The sequence below is a fragment of the Lichenostomus cassidix genome, chromosome 3, assembly GCF_008360975.1.
Source record: "Lichenostomus cassidix isolate B80296 chromosome 3, HeHo_3.0, whole genome shotgun sequence".
NCBI lineage: Eukaryota > Metazoa > Chordata > Aves > Passeriformes > Meliphagidae > Lichenostomus > Lichenostomus cassidix.
The window spans coordinates 89,247,271-89,262,638 of NC_139483.1; positions in this window are offsets into that span (position 1 = coordinate 89,247,271).

The window sequence follows — 15,368 nt, forward strand, 5'->3', positions numbered from 1 at the left end:
AGCCGGAACGAAGCCCATTAATAATGTTTTAGGAGAGACCCTGGTAGAAAGAACAGGACTATTTGCAGCAGTGTTTGGAGATGATAATATTAGAAAACACTGTCAGTGCCAGGCAAGATTATGTCTCCTACAGCAACTACCAGATAACCTTGATGGCTGGAGTAAGAAATGGGATTACTGTAAATCCCCCTTAGGCACCAGTAACAGAATTTCAGCTGTTTTCATGGGAGTTTTAGTTGGACATGAATGAAGGGGAGAGAAGGAAAGATATTTGTGAATCATCTCTTCATCAACTTAGAGCTGCTACTATTTAAAAAAATGGGAGGAAAAGAGTCTTCTTTGCTAATTGGTCCATTTTTAGTTGAAGGAATGTGCTAGAGTGGAAGGATGAGGATGAGGCTCTGGTGTGACTTCCTTTTGATGAATACATAAATACATCACCTCTCAAGAAAACTGGTTGTAAAAGATCTGCTGTACAGAAGAGTTACTGGGATGGTCAGAGAAACAGAGAAGTCCTGCAAAACATGTTTAACAAGAACAGGGTTGAGAAGGAATGTAACTATAGCCAACACAGTCATCACAACAGGTAGATTCAAATTTTCATGAAAGGAAAGGAGCTATTTTAAGTGTGTGACACAAATCAAATGGGTATAAGCTACCCGAAAGCCATCCTAGGCTAGAAATAGGGAGAGTGCCTTTGTTAGGAAAATATGGCTCTGGACCACTTTTCCCATGAGAGTAGTGTGAAGGGGATTGCTTGACAATGGGGCACTGGCCACTTCTAAAGCTTGTAAGAGCAGGGGATGGGACTCCCTGGTGTCCTGCTCTGCATTCTGGAAAAAAGCAGCTGCTGGTACCTCTGTGAAAGTGTATCTAAGGGCAAAACACTGCCTAGCAGAGAGAAGAGTGAGGAGAGAAGTGTGAGAAACAGCCCTGCAGACACCAAGGTGGGAGAGGAAGGAGGGGGAGGAGGTGATGCTGCAAAAGATTCCCCCACTGCCTGTGGAGAAGCCCATGGCAAAACAGACGTCCACACTGCAGCCCAAGGGGGACCATGTGGTGGAGCAAGTGGATGTGCCCTGAAGGAACTGCAGCCTGTGGAAAGCCCAAGCTGCAAGGTTATCCTGAGGGACTTCAGCCCATGGGAAGGACCCACACTGGAACAGGAGCAGGAAAAAGGAGAGAGGAGCTGCTATGGATGGACCACAACCATGGAGGAGGTAGAGGGAGTAGGAATGAAGGAGTGAAACATCCTTGGAAGAAGGGGCTAAGGTGTAGGTGTTTTAGTTGTTGTCTTTGTGTCTCACCATTCAACTCTATTTTCATTGTAAATAAATTCTTTTTCCCACAATCCATTTTGGCCATGACAATTATTACTGAGTGACCTTCCTGTCTTTATCTCAAACCTCAAGTTTTTCATCTTATTTCCTCCCCAAATCCTGTTGAGGGAGAGAGAGAGCAGCTGGGTGGACATCTGGCAGGTGGCCAAGGTCACCCCATGCCATATGGGTGCTTTGTCTTCTTACAAATTAGCAGTTCAGGCAGAAGGCAGCTTCCTTGATCATAGGGAAGATCTACCAAAGTCCACGAGGTACGAGGCACCAGAAAGCCTAAAGGCCATCGTGATACACCTGGGGCTCCTGTAGTCTGGGAAAACATGCTCCCTGGAGTGAAGCAATTGCTGTCTTTTTTTTTTTTCTTTTTCTATTTTTGGTGGGGTTTTGTTTGTTTTTTGTTTCATTTGGGTTTTTTGTTTGGTTGGGTTTTGTTTTGTTTTGAAATTTTTCTTATTTTTTCCAGGTCTAATACATGTTAAAGCAACACCTTTTCCAGGAATCTGGCCCATAATTCTTGGAAAGCTTTGAAAAGGCAGTGCAGGAACATTCTGCTTGCTGACAGGAGGTACCAGAGTGGCACGACATTTGAAGGAAGCCTGTGTTCAGCAAAAAGGTCCTGAATTTCCTCATGAGAGGAATTTTCTCACACCTTTTAGAGGCAGCTGGATCAAACAGGGATGGTTCAGCCATGTGACAAAAAGAAGTGCAAAACTGAACTCATTACATTTCATCTGGGAGCAGGTGAACCTTCAAGTGAACTGAATCTGTTGACATAAAAATGCAATCCCACAGAGTTGTTTACGCCCATGCATTTGCACTGGTGTAATGGGGAATGCACAACCCCTGTGGCACAACTGCATTTTTACTGCCTTAGACTTGCCTAAGTGGATATTCACAGCGTTTCTACTAGGATTAGCCAGCACTAGAGGTAATTTTATATGCTGATAAACTAACTGGTAAAAGTATTTAAAGTGAAACGAAGTGAAATATTTTCCACACATACTGAAGCAAGGTATTGTGGTATTTGTGTAATTGATTACACATATGGTGTCTCATCCCATTTAGCAAGCAGGAAGCATGTCTTTATCAGCTGTTCTGTCTGCCACTGGAAGCCAAATGTTTACTAAATGCTAATTCAGTTTTACCAGCTGTTGTAGGAAATCAGAATCTCAGCTCACCTAGCAGAAAAAAAGAGCTTTATGAAAATAAAATTTAAAAAAAAATCTGTAGCCTTGTAGTAATCTAAGTGCCTTGCTTCCTTTAAAATCAATGGCATCTCAGTGCTTCAGGGCCTTTCTAAGTTCTGACATCTTCCTGTGTATTTAGAAAGGATCGCCTCTAAAAGATCTGTGAATTTATCAAGTTGCTTTGCTTCCCACAGCACTTGGGTTGGAAGGGAGTGTGAGACCAGCTCTTGGTGTGCTGGGCTTTTAGGGGTTGGAGACATCTTTGAGGCAAATGCACTTTTGCTCAGTAGAATAATGATAAGGTTGCCAAAAAGACCAGGAAATATGTCCCATGCATACAGATGGCATAACTATTATCGGCTAACTATTATTAGCTGTGTTTCCTTTTAAAATTGTTTGCACAGATTTTTGCAAATCATCATGAAAAGAGCCTTGTGTCCTCAGAAGTTTAAATAACAAGCCAACAAGTAGTCTTTATATCTGACTTTGGTTTCCATGCTAAGTAGATGTGAAGAACTGCTGCCCAGTCCCAGTGTTATAAAGCAGTATAAGTAGATTTTTAAATGAGTGGGAACTCCTGAAACCAGACCAGGCAATTTGGTGGTGGATGCTCTGCTTGGTTTCTCAGCATTTTTGTAATATGCAGTATTTGCCTAAAGTTTCCTTGCAACATAGGAAAAGAGGAATAATTAACAACTAACTCTCTCTTGGTCAGAAAGGAGCAACATACAAGGTTTCAGAAACCTCTAGAACTACGGGACCAGCTACCTGGTTCCACCTGTCCAGAGCACTTAGGAAAAAAATTACAGTCAATGTGAGATTTTACTTTATGAAGCAGAAGTAAAAAAAGTCCCCAAACCAACTGGACTAATACCCACCCCCAGCCTCTCGCAACCAAACCCCATCCATCTCACCTTGCCAGAATAATACACTAAAAAAAAAACAACCCAAACAGAACCATGTTCAGTTGTATCTTCTGGCCTCAAAGTTGGAGAGAGCAGGCCTAAGCAGTATCTGCAGAGGTGTTTTCCCTCTTACACAGGTGATTTTTAAGGAAGTTCAAGAATGGTGTAAGCAAGCAGTGGGGTTTTAAACCAAGTCCTCCCATAGTCAGGTCTGGTTACAGCCAGGGCTGATGTCAGCCTGGCTGGCTGAGGAGGGGATGTGGAGGATGTGGCTGCAGGATGCAGTGTGTACAGAGCATCCGGGGCCAGGAGCGGGCTGTGGGGATGCCCGGAGGCTGTGCACCCCAAGGGATGCGCTGGGAGCCGATGCCATCTCCTGGTGGCACCATGTGGGACAGCTGGGGACACGCTGCTGCTCCTGCACCCCGGAGCCAGGAGGATTTCATAGACAGCTGCAGCTGACACCAGCGACAAATATGCCAGCGTTTAGTACGAGCGAGGATAGCAGATGAATATTTATATTGTGATACAGATTTCACAGCCAGAGAACTTTTCCTTGCAGTTGCACTCTAGTATGTCCTTCAAAGACCATGTTTAGCCCCTTAATAAAAGACGAGGACTGGGTAGAGAGGTGTTAGATAAACAGAGCTCCTGAGCTGTAATGGAAACATCTGCATGTTAGTTTATGGTAGTAGTACAGATAATCAGAGTATAACTGATTTGGAATAGCACATACAAGAATAAACCACTGTGTTGTCTTTTACTTCACTGTTGCAAAGACTTTGTAATTAAGAGCATTTCCTAGTGTGGAAACAGGGATCATAAAGGGAGAGGAGATTAAAAGCAAGCACATCCTACATAATGGCTTTTATGATGCACCCAACCTTGATTGTACAAATAACCTTGGAAACTCCAGCTTTCATGGAAAAGCAGGAGCTCTTTTGTTCTATATTACCCGAATACAGATCTGTGCATCCTGAAACCCAGGAATATTTCAAAGCATTTTATAGGTAGAGGTGAATTTATGTGTTTAAGCAGGGAAGAAAAAAAGAACAAATTCATTAAACTCCAACCAAATCTCAAATCAAATGTATTTTTACATTAAAGCTTAGCCTGTAATGGTTATTAACATAATAACTCACCAACTGTCCAGCACATACCAGTGACTGGTAATTATTTAATAGCACTCAGTATTTATCATGCTTTATACTAGGTAAATTTAGGTGAGCAAACCCCAAAATATCTGGCCTTGGAAGAAGACTATTAAGGGGGGTGCTAGGACAGCAGCTCCTCTGTATTACAGCAGACAGCATCCTCCCTGCTCTGACACCTCAGTAACAGGAGGCTAGTTTGGAAAAAACGAGGAAACACAGTTCAGAGGAAAACATATACAGGAAGCAGAAAACACACAAAATGCCAGGGAAAAAAAGCTAATGAAGAGAGAGACTCTAGCAGGCAAGAAAGAAGGATGCCCTCATGGCCATTTTGAGAAGAGGGACAGGAAGAGAAACTGGAGAATATGAACTGAATTGCTCTCATTTTCAGCAAGGCAAGGGGGATTGTGCACAGATGAGAACATGACACCAGATCAGTTTTCTGGCTGGCTGAATTTATGGTCTCTCAGCAGTAGGTGTTTGATGAACACCCAAAACCATGTCTGCTCTCTGCAGAGCAGCTGCAGTTCTCTGCTCAACCTCAATGCAAGGGGGTAGATTTCCCTCAAGCAGCATTAAGAAACATGTTCCCTGTCTTTACTCCTTTCTTTCTTTGGCCTAATGTCAGAGGACCATGCTCCATCTAGGAATGGATTTGCTTCTTGTGACATCAGTCTGAGTCAAATGATTGCCAGGTCTGCTGGCCACCATGCTGAGTCTCCTCTTGTCTGTACAGCAACCTGGGGCTGCACTTCCACCACACAGGGTGATGTTGCTATTTGCTACAAGCACCTTCTGGACTAGGCTACCTGGTAATGTTTTGTTTACTGAGAGCTCCTCTGCATTTAATAACTCTTGTCTCCAGTCTTGGTGGCTCTTGTTGAGCAGAATTGATTTTAAAATTTTAAAATCTTGTTGATTTTAAATCTCTGTAGAGGGAGAAATAGGTTGACATTGGAGAAGCATGAATAGCATCCCAATATTGATGTTGACAAAAGTGCCACAGATCTTCATGGCCACATTAACCCTTGACACCTTTCAGATGGTGCAGTTTTGTGGGATGTGTGGGAACAACTCTCTCCTGGCACCTGGCTCTGTCCTGGGCAATGGGAGCTCAGCACAAGCTGAGACCAATCCTGCAGGAAAATCGAAATACAGCGCAGTATGGGGGCAATGGAAGAGGAAGGAAAATGGTTGCTGGGCTTCCTCCTCCCCTCAGTCCCACTGGTCTTCCTGGGCACTCCCTCAGCACTGTGCTGTGCTGGGTTATCCTGTGAGGAAGTGAAGATGGCCAGTGTCTGGGAGCGAGTTTTCAGTCTCTCTCCTCAGTGATGCTCCTGCAGTAGCATCCTGTCCCTTCAGATGCTCTTACTGCATTGGTCTGACAAGTTTCCTGGGAACCCTCACCCAGAGAACATCATATCGATTGCCTGAACACCAGGTGTCACTGAGGCCCTAAGATAACATTTCCTTGCCATTTATTTCAGCTGATATTTTTCAGTTATTTTGTTGAAAATATAATGGTTTTTTTCTCTATGGAAGAAAGACGTCTCCATTTCTGTAAAATTTCTGTGATTTATGGAGAAACACAAGTAAAATACTCTCCCACAAGCATTACTGAATGTCCCGGGTTAATGATAAGACTCTCTCCTCCGAGAGCGAAGGGCCCCGACACCCCCTCCCCCACCCACAACTGAACCTCTTAGATGGAAGTGAAGAAAAAACTATTTATTTAACAAAACCACGCAGAGTGCCCTACAAGGCACAGGGGAAGGGGAAAAAACAAGGTGAAAGGCAGTTATTCAACCTGATTAAAAAGTCCTTTTCTCAGACGCAGTCCCTCTCCTCCTCGCCCCCCACCCGGGGCCGGGTGGAGCTCCCTGGAGAGCTCTGCTGTCCTCTGGCCCTCCTGGGTCTCCGGGTGGCAAAGCAGATCGAAGAGAAGGGGTCCAAACGAGGAAAAAAAGAAGAAGAATGGAAAAAACGGGAACAGAGCTCACTCCGACCCCCGTCCAGCACGCAGTCTCTGCCGGGCGACGAATCCTCCCCCGGAGCAAGGCTTGGAGAAAATGTTTTCAAAACAACCCGCGTTTCTCTCTGCGGCTGGGTGCAGTTAAAGAGACAGGACCACACATTTTTACACATTTTTTTTTCTTTCTTGGGCATATAAGCCAACGATAGGGGATAAAGGATTATCATATCATCAATCCAAGACACTGAAACAAAACTTTAAAGAGAACACATGGCCTTAAATGTCCAGGAGCCTGCTTGATATTTATCATACCTAAGCAGCCATCTGTAAAAGCAAGCCTTGTCCCAGCAGCTGCTGAAAGAGCAAATCACTTCAGTGAAGAAACTTTTTCTCAAACTAATGATCAGAAGAATATTTATGATTGGACCAGAAGTGCAGAATTGTTGCAGAATTGTAGTAACTCTGCTGACTGTTGAGATGCAGGATCCTCTCAAGGGAAAGGTTATACGTTAATCATTCATGGTATAATGTGAAGAAACCAGGTCATAAGGAGACTGAACACGTTCTAAAAATAATGTAATCTAGTGGAGAAATGAAGAAGTCTGCAAGATGCAAAATTAGAGGACACTCTGACTTGACTCCTTTGTCCTTTGAAACTGAAGATCCCAGATCAAATCCTGACTGGGTCTTTAGGAGTGTAAGAACTGAGTATGTAAAGGTAACATCCCAGGTTTAACTTTTAATTGAGTGAGCCTGTATACCCTGCCTAGCAATGTTCTGTCAGAGCGACCTTTTTTACTGATTTCACTGGGCTTTTAGGCAGTTTGAGATATTTGGAAATTGCTTGTCTGTACTTAAGATGCCTGAAGTCATTCAATTGTCCTCACTTTTCAAGGATGCCTATTGGCAAAGCACTCAGGTTTCTAGGTTCTCTGTCTGCTAGAGAGCATTGAGGTTCAGGGAGCTGCAGAGTAAAGATGGTTGTAAAGACAACAGTAAAGAGTAAAGATCACTGCTGTTCTCGCTGCCTGAGGGGTATGAGGAGGACGAGCAGAACCTTCTTGGTGGGGCACAGAAGATGATCACCAAGTACAATGAAAGGACAAATGCGTAAGTTGCACAAGAGGTAATTCAGATTAAACGCATGGAAAAACATCCTTCACAATGAGAGCAGCCAAGGACAGGCACAGGCTTTCCAGGGAGGCTGTGGGGTCTCCATCCAAGGAGATGTTCAACTGGTCAGGCCCTGAGCATCCTGCCGTAGCTTTGAAATTAGCCTTGCTGTGAGGTAGGTGATCTCCAGAGGGACCATTTATCCCAAATTATACTGTGATTGTGGCAGGGCAGAGAGACAGAGGAGACAGACATATGAGATCTCATTTTCAGGGGGGAAGTAACTGTGATAAAGTCACTACTTTGAAAAAGTGGAATGGAGCATCTTGGACTCAGCCCAAGCCAAGCATGCCTGATCAGGAGTTGCTGCAGTGTAAGGCTGGTGAGAGCTTTGTAGCTTATGAACTTTGCATAGATGAGCTCTGAGAATGACTGAAAGAGAGCCTGGTTTGTAACCAGCACTACTGACCTACCTATTAGTAACCTGGGGGTGTTTATTCTTTCGTCTCTCCTACAAGGATTCAGTCAAATAGAGGACCAAGCCTTAAAGAAAGCCAAGTTATAAAGACAAAAAGAGAGAAAAAAGCTGGAAGAGAAATGTGTTGCACACTCAGGGGTAAGGAGAGAAAATATTGCCAAGGGCTTACAGGTGATGTTTTTGGAATTTGTTTCCCCAAACGAACAGCCGGCTCTCTCCTACTGAGGGAAATAAAGGCATTTATCAAAGATATGATGGTCACCTTCATCAGTGCTCTGTTGGATTGCATCTGGGAGATGGTGCTGCTCTTTGTGACAGAATTGTGTCTGATGGGACCTATAATTCCCTCTGTTACTGATTACATGGTGTGCTAAACCAAGCATGTCAACTACTCTTACCCTGGCACTCCTCTCAATGTCCTGAGTGTCAATACTTGCTGTCTCCAGGCTTTAAGTGGTGTGGGAGACAGCTTTGTTCCTGCCCTGGGACACTTTGTCCTCCTGCTCTGTCAGAGCCCTGTGGGAACATTGCTAACTCCTTCCTGTAATTGCCTACATGTGGTAAAGCCAAAGACTCCCAAGATTAGGGAGCCCAAATCATGTTTGGTGGGACTTCACCGTTCTTTTTTTTTTTTTTTTTTTTGGTGGGGGGCGAGCTGTGTTCTCATTCTGTCCACGGACAGTAAAATATACAGATCTCTATCAGTTTAATACTCTTGGGAAAGTAAAAGCACATGAAGGAGGACAAAAAGAAGAAAAAGGCCAGGGCAGGGGGCAGGTTGGGTGCGGTGTGTGTCCACCCATGAGTGCAGGGCTTGAAGTGACTCACTGATACAGCAATGCTGAGGCACAGGGAGCCTCTCCAACATTTCCAGCTAGCGAGATCATTTATTGCAGCGAAATGATTCAGTGACCTTAAGAAGCAGCCAGAGGCTTTCTCTGGAGACTGCTAGAGAGGCAAAGTAATCTAATAGATGGGAAACTGCCCCGAATACATTTTTTCTTGGTCTTGTTAATGACCTCCGCATGCACAGCTCATTTCAGCACTCTGCAAAAGTTGGCAAGTTGTTCTTGAGATTTTCCAATCATTTTAGGGCTGGTACTCAGTTATTGAAGAGTATAAGGCATATTTTTAGCTGTATAGTGTTAACTTTCCAATGTGATTTTTGAGACCTTTTGTAACATAGGTGTCCATTTCTTAAGGTCACTATAGAGCACTTTCCTCTAACAAAATAGAAATAAAAATCCATCCTAAGGCAAAACTGGAAAACCACCACGTATTGGGGCACAAACTGCACACAGCTTGGAGCAGAAAGAAGCAATTCAGACAAGCAGTGGGTTTAGGTGACTTCTAAAGCTTGTTACTCCCAACTTTACAATTCTGGAACATTTTTTAAATTTCATGCAGCTGTGCTAAACCTGAAGGCACAGAACAGGAAATGGGAGCTAGTTACATCCAGAACAAGCAGAGTGTCTCTCCACAGAATGATTTTAGCACCTTATACACATCCCTTTCAAACTTGCTCTTAAGAATTGTTGCTTGAAGTTCCAATACAATCCAAATGGGATCCAATACAGTCCAAATGTCCTTTGCACAACTCACCTGACATGGTGATTCCTGAAGTTATGCTGGAGCACCCGCAGCATTGTGGTGATGTTCATCTCTGTAGCAACTGCTGATATCTCAATATCCTGAAAGTCAGGCTGTGTCTTCTGCTCTCTGTAGACTACAGCAAAGCTCAGGTTTCATAACTAATGAAGAGCCAGTATCAAGAAATGAACATAGGAAACTGACACAGGCAGCTGACTGCCCCACAGCATTTTAGCTGGGGGTACTTACTGGGGCTGTTAAGCCAAGGAAAGGTTGGAAGGTGGCTGGAAGTCTTTTTACCTTGTGAATTATTTCCATATTTTGTCAAAGATAGGGACAGAAAATGGATGGGAACAATGTGTAAGGACATGTTGTCCATCCCGCACCTGTACCAAGCCCTTTCCATCTTGTCCTGTTTTCCCTCTCTGTTTCATAACATGGTGGGTATGATATCAACAATAGATGTTTATCCCTAATCCAGCCATTTATTTTATTATTTCCCCTAAGAAGTTCCCTGTTCCAGATGAGAGGACTGATTCAACTGTTTTTTTCCTTTTGAAGAGTTTGCTGAATGGGACTGAACGAATCAGCTTAAGCTCTGCATTCCAAGAAGTTTCATGTTTCTGCTTTTTTTTTCCTGCCGTTATGTGACTAATAGATGTCGTAATGGTTGCTATAGTCATGGCTGAAAAGTCCCTTTGCACAAGCACTTTGTATACAGATAAGTGAATTTTATGGCTTAAAAAAAGAAGCCTTGGTGAGCTCAGCTATTGCTGACAGTCTCCACCTCTGGGATGGCCACTCACTAAAGTGACATCCGATCCCAATCTTCACTTCCCACATGTGCCTCAGAGAAGCTGCATGACCAACTCTTAATGCCACTAGCCAGTATTGCCCGTTTTCTTGATGTCTCTTTTCTCTATTTTTCTGTACAAAATCTTCTAGGGATTAATTTCTGTGACTTGACTGCCTTAAGGGTCAATGCATATCAGAAATTTTGTGTGCCCAAATATGCACAAAATTAGAATACATCCTTTTTATTGCCTTCCAAGGTAATTTATAAGAGCATTTCTTGCTTGTACCTACCTAAAACTTACATATTTCAAGTATTTTACATTCCAAATGAGGAGAGGGAACAGAAAAATGCAGTGTGTAAACAGCAACTAAGAATGGAAATCATCATTTGCAAAGACAGAGAACTAAACCATAGTCAATCCATGAGGAAAGGAGAGAGGGCTCATGAGGTGAAGAGGGGATAGTGGGAATTTGTTTCTGAGCAGGGTGCAGACAGTGAGGTTTTGAAGAAGGTTATGGAAACTGCTGCCAGTTAGAGCACTGGGACACTATTTTAGCAGCACTCTTCAAGTTGTAGTTCCTCATATGGACCTTTCCAGATGAATTTGCTGCCTTTGTCACGGTGAATTGGAGTCATGCACATATTTTAGAAGAAATGGACAAGAACATCCTGACTTTCTTTGTCTTTCTCACTTTGCAAGAGCTTCTGCTTAGCAGCTTTGAAGGTAGTTGGGAAGGGGGAAGGGTGTAAAAAGCAATTTTCACTTGTTTAGCAACAAGAAGAAAAATGGACATTTTTGCCACAAAATTAGATGATCCCCAGAGAAGCAAGTAGCTAAGGGGAAGCTAGAAGAAAGGTAATTCAGTAAACAGCAGTAAAATTATTTTGGTCTCAGTGCTTTGAAGTGAGCTGTAGAGCACCATGGGTCCATTGTTTCCACAAGGTTAAGATGCATGAATAAGACCATAAAATAAGTAGGAGATCCTGCCATAGATTGTGGGTGTCCCTGAAGGCTTCTGCCCAAACACACATGTTCCCTGTCTGCTGCAGGAAGCAGGAGCAGGAAGGCATCCTGGTGGCCCCACAAAGCCAAAGTCTGGGTTTTCAGGGCGGTCAATGACAATTTGCTTTTGGTCAACACACTCTGTGCTGTAACTGCTGTCCTTGGCCTCTGCTTTTCTGTGTCAATGCTGGCAGCAAGGTCCCTGGGTCGGTGGCACCAGGACCACATAGCACAGTGCCGTCCCTCGCTGCTGTCACAGATATAAGTCCAGGGAATTTTGTTCAGTGCAATGCAGAAAAAGCTGCTGGGCTTCTTCATGAAGGACAAATGGACGAGCCAAATGCAGAGAAAACGAAAGACAGGCTCATCCTTCTGTGCTGAGAGGAGCACGAGGTGTAAAGAAACCCAGTGGAACTCACCAAACTCCTGCTGCACTTTGTGCCACAGCACAGCAGCAGATCTGTAGGCAATCACTGGAGTGTGTCATCAGATTACCCAAACATTGCTGCACCGTGTTATTAGATATGCTGAAAACTGTACTGTACCTAGTTTCAAATGCACAGTGCACGTTCTGAGAGGGCAGTGGTTTGTTTGGAGCAGCCTCAGAACAACCTGCAATACCATGTCACTGATGTGGATGGGCTTTTACAGCAAAGCCAGTCTGACATTTTGTCCAACTGGGCAGAGACAGAAAGAAATTCTCCTGTCATGATGCAGTGCCAGACATAAATACTAGAGCCAGCAGAGCTAAGTAACCTTGGCAGAGCAACCTGGTAATGCAGCTGCACAGCTTCCAGTACCTAACCAGCTGCCTCGCTCTATGGAGGCTTATCCACTTCTGGTGAAGTGGGAGATCAGGTTGCAGGAGTGCCTGACAAGTTAGTCAGTCTTTCTGCAAACAAGATTCAATCAAGGCAAACGGGGAGATCAGCCTCAGAGCTAAAGAACAAATTAGGCATCCTGGGCTACTAGTTTTGCTGCCTATTATTCTATACTAAAAAAAATACTTGGAAAAGCTGTAGATGTTTTAGACGCTGTACTCTGCACTCTCCAGACAGCTGCGGGATAGGTGAGTGTGAATGGAGAAAAACAGTGAGGCAAGGAGCAATGCTTCTGTCATCATTTCTAGGAAATTATTCTGTTAGCATGGGAGGATCTTAGCTGCACTAGAGCTCATTGTATTTTCAGAGAACAAGGTTGTCTTGTGCCATTGGATTGCATTACTGGATTACCGTAATGAATATATTCCTAATATGAATCTATGCTGTCAGTGAAACAAGGTCTGCAATGTAGCTACACAGCTAGAACCAGGAGAGAATTTGGGGAGGGTGTACGGGCAAACATGGGGATGAATTCCCATCCACAGGGGTATTTGTAGGTGCCAGACACCAGCTCAGAAACCTGAAAAACTCAGTTGTTTTCCTTCTCCTGGAGGAGATACAATAGCAAGGGCAAGCAAAACTTATAAGAAGGTAGATTTTCTCAAGCCGGTCTTGAGAAAGAAATAGTTTAGAAGTGCACTAATGTGATATATGAACACTGAATGAGAAAAGAGCATCTTGGCCATAATATTGACAAAGAAAGATGCAATAATTATCACCGGATCAGTACAGGCAGAGACTGCCCATGTGGGTAGACATATCTGTCTGGATTTGGCTTGTGCCCGGTTTCCATAAGGCAGAAGTGCAGCTGGCCTTCACAAGTGTTGCTAAGGATCTACAGAAATAGTTGGTGGGGACTGCTATGAAGGCCAAGGAGAAAATTTCTGAATAAAAGGTATTGGAGCAGCTTTTGTTGGGTTACAGCAAATGAAACCAATGGCATGGAGGGAGCTGAGGAATTCCAAGGTGTGAAAAACCATGTCAGAAGCTACAACAGACTGCCAAACCTAGGCTTATAGCAGGGATTCCTCTCTCCTAAAACCAACAGAGATAGGACCTGTAATCAAATAGATAATCAAGTGTAATCTGGCACTCCTAAAACTGTAAAAGTTCTGCTCTTGTGTCACTGTTAAAATTTCCACCAACTGGCCAGGAGCCCAGCCCGATAGGAAGAATTGCTGTGACTTCTCAGGAGTAAAGCAAGCTGTGCTCTGTTGCAAAGCAAGTGCCCAGAACAAAGCTCACTTTCCCCCACACAGTGCTCCTTTCAGTGCCCAGGCTGTGGAAAAGTTCCTCTTATTCTTGAAAGTATGGCAGACCAGCTAAGGTTTTACAATTCTACCTGAACATTTGAGTCTGTGAATTAACATAGTCCATAGAAAGAGGAACATATATAACATCTCCACAGCAGCTGATTATATCAGAAACAGTGGCTGTTCTGAAGTTAGGGCATGGATAACTGATAGGAATTTATTTTGGAATTACCTGCAGCTGAGGATGGATTCAGTAGATATGATACTCCACCTGACCATGGAGAAAAGCAGAGCATGCTGTCAGACATACAAGAAATGAGTCAGCTCCAACAATGCAAAAATTAGAATGCATATTGCAGCAACAGAGTAAGAACAAGGAAAACAGTAATCATAGTGACATACCAAATTCCTGTTCTGAAGCAGAGGGACGTGAAAGACAACTCATTTAGCAATTACACATTCTTTAAATCACAAAAGGGAAAATCACAGAATTGCAAGGAAAAGAAAAGCACCACATTCAGTAAGTGATTGTCAATCCATGAAATGAGATTTTGCATGCACGTGATGCTCATGCCAGGCAGAACTGCAAGATTAAATGTATTTGTACCAGATACAAAGACAAGATGAGAAATGGAATGTCAGATCTAGAGACAAAATGAGTGAATGCACTAGGCTTTGAAAACTAGCAAAATAAGAAAGCAGAATAGCTATAAACTAAAGCAATTTTGAAATTTCATCATAATATTGTCACTAAGAGATAGTAATTTTTAAACATCACACACAAAAATAATTCCACCTATGTTTTAGATAATCGATAGAAACCAGTGATTTCAGCTAAAGTCTGTGAATTTATGATCTTAGTGAAAAAAGCCACAAACCCAACCAAACAAATCAACAAACGCCACAAAACAGAACAGATAGTTTATATGGTCAGAAACCAAAATTTTAGCCAGACCTAAGTGTTTTACAGCATTACAACATTAATGCTGTTATTTTGCCATGGTTGTTTTGCATCTGTGGAAAAGCTACCATGAATTTTACCCCAGAAAGTTAAAATTATGTCTAGAACACCACATGTTTTTCAGAGTGTCAGAAATGTTAAGATAAAAAAATTAAAGAGGTCAATAAAATGAATAAAAATCTAGACTTCACTGCCAAAGAATTATAGCTCACAACTTTAATAAAGAGGTACCAAGAAATAAAGTGAAATATGTGTTTGCATACACCCAAGAATTCCAAACAATGATTAAAATGAGCTTAGGTCTCAAACCTTTCACTTGGAGCTACGTTCTTCACATGGAAGACAAAGATATATTCCTAGTGTTTGACACTAAAACACTGTCCTGGAGAAAAAAAAGGGGAAAAAAACCCCCTTTAACAGATTATTGATACTATTCTGTTCAATAGTAAGTCATTCAACTACCAGGCTCTCAGCTGAGAACACTACTTGGGAGCTAATGCAGACATGGATGAATATCAGTTTCCTCAAGGAGAGGGACAGAGAGGCCTGGTAAATCTATTTGATCTATGTGATACAAGTGTGTGGACAAGACCCTCATGTGGCAGAGCCTCTGAAAAATCATGCCCCCAACTGCATCTCTCTGCTGGAAATAGCCAGAAAAGTAAAATGGAAAATGAAAAATGAAAATATTGCAGCCAAATGACTGTTCAACTGACACAGAGGAAAAACTGAGTGGGT